The 2,297-nt window shown below is 33.9% G+C and overlaps 1 long non-coding RNA gene across 1 annotated transcript; it reads right to left on the reverse strand.

Moving 5' to 3' along the window:
• Positions 1 to 1,511: 1,511 nt before the first annotated feature.
• On the reverse strand, positions 1,512 to 2,297 carry LOC104113972 (uncharacterized). The gene is made up of 3 exons (XR_011412665.1): positions 2,261 to 2,297; positions 2,070 to 2,138; positions 1,512 to 1,621 (listed from the first exon to the last, which is right to left on the reverse strand). It is a non-coding gene; the product is annotated as an uncharacterized lncRNA (long non-coding RNA).

The following is a 2,297-nucleotide window of genomic DNA, read 5'->3' on the forward strand; positions in this document are numbered from 1 at the left end:
TTAATTCATTTTTGTTAAAGGTGTTGGAATTATTTCGAAAGAACGGCTTGCCTAGTACCACGATAGGCGCCATCACGACAGGTTAGAATTTTGGGTCGTGATATGATGTAATTAAGAAAATTGGGATTCTAATCCCTTCTGTTTGTAGTTGTTGTACTAGACACAGGAGGAAACAATGTCCCATATATTCAGAGATAGCCAAATTGCTAGACAGGTTTGGTTCTTCAAACGTAATTATTTTTTGGGGTTTGATTTAGCACTGGTCATCTAAGACAAACCATCATGAATTGGTGGTTAGCTAAAGAAAGAAATGGAGTTCACTCAGTGTTACTCCAATGTATACCGTCTATGATTTGTTGGAAAATATGGTTGAACAGATATGCAGCAAGGTTTGATAATAAATCCATGTCAGGGTGGCATATCATCATCTCAATGTGCTTAACATTAATCCTTAATTGTCAGTTTCCTACTCTAAAACTTTCACAACTCTGGATAGACAAGTGTAAGTATGTGGAGAAGTTACAATTTTCTATTCACTCCCAGGCTATTAAATGGAACAAACACGATAGGGGTTGGGTAAAATTGAATGTTGATGGATGCAACAAAGGTAATCTTTGTTCAGCAGGAGGAGGGGATATCATTAGTGATCATCGCGGCAACATGATGAAGGCTTTTGCAGAATTCTATGGCCAGTTTAATAGAAGCCAAGGCACTATTGCATGGTATTAAGTTTATGTAGTAATTCTGGTTTTCCGAAAGTTCATGTTGAATCTGATTCAATGTTTACTGTCAACATAATTAATAGAAAGATGGTACCTTCTTGGCAAATCAAATATATTATTGAGCATATTTAATTTGGGAGGTAACTACGACTGGAGATTTCAAGTTTACACACGCATTTAGAGAAGGCAACATGGTCGCAGATCAACTTGCGAACCTAGGAGTAAACTCACATAATTGTGCTATCTTCAATGAAGTTGTTTCACTGCATAGAAATGTTAGGGCTTCAATGAAGTTAGAACAAGATGATTTACCAAATTTTCGATTCGAGCCCAAAAGAAATTATTTTATTGTTAATGATGATATCTCTTGACAGTGCATTGCTTAGAGTACCTATGACTAGATTGTATGTAGTTATGTATGATATGAACTATCCAACTTGTAAGGAGGTGTCCTCAACTCTCAAAGAATTCCTTTGTGATCAACGACAAACTAGATTGGGTTCCACCAATCTACACTTTGTAATTGAGGTCAAGGTTTATATCCTCCTTCGTGTAATTGTGATTTTTGGAATACGCATGTTGGAGTCTGGCCTAACTCCTCTATCCCTGTGATGGAACTTTGATTAGAAAAACAGTTCAATTGTCCAAAAATTACAATTCAAACTTTAGCAAACTTCCATATATAAAAGCTCTTCTGAAACTGAAAGAATTATCCTAAAATTCTGCATCTCTGCCTTACAATAAACAGGCAGGATATAGCACATAATGTAACATCTAAAAACTCAGATTGGCCGTATCGATCAGGTGTAGAAGCGATAAGTCTTGGCTGATTTGATGATACTCCATAATCCACCAATGGGAGATGTTAGAGTCAAAAGTACACCCACTATAATGCAAAGCTGCAACATAAAGAGAAAAAAAATAAGAGATAGGGGTAAGTAGGGAAAAATCTTGCACGAAACGTTGCATGTACAAAATTATATTAATTTATCACAATTAATTTATATATTGATGTGAGAATCTGCATTTATTAACAATGATAAGATGCTATATCTTATGCAAAAGACACTTGTTATGTACTTATTGCTTTGATGCATATCATCTAGTGTATAAAAAGTTTTCCACTTAATAATTTGTATAGACAACGCTATTTATATCAAATCAATAAATATGTACTTAAGATATTTGTTTTTCATAAATACATTTTAAACTTAACTATGGTGAAGTTATATGCACTCTCATTTTAATTTTTAATCGCTGAGTTTTATTGATTAGTTTGATGTAAACACTGAGTGCAAGTAAATTTCATGATTACATAATTACATTTACAAGTTCTGGTAAACTTACCCAGTTCGTACACCATGACAAGCCAAACCGTCTGGGCTTTTTTATAATAAGCCAGATGATGCATGGAAGCTGTAGGTAGAAATTAAAAACATAGTAAATGTTAAATATCTTTGTCATATGAGTATTATATAGTCATAACTTCTGATTTAATGAAGTGAAAATTTAATGAGTTATCTATGAAATATACTTACATAATATGAGGTTGGTGCCAGAGCAAAACCTCCAAAG

This window comes from Nicotiana tomentosiformis, chromosome 12, assembly GCF_000390325.3.
Source record: "Nicotiana tomentosiformis chromosome 12, ASM39032v3, whole genome shotgun sequence".
Taxonomy (NCBI): domain Eukaryota; kingdom Viridiplantae; phylum Streptophyta; class Magnoliopsida; order Solanales; family Solanaceae; genus Nicotiana; species Nicotiana tomentosiformis.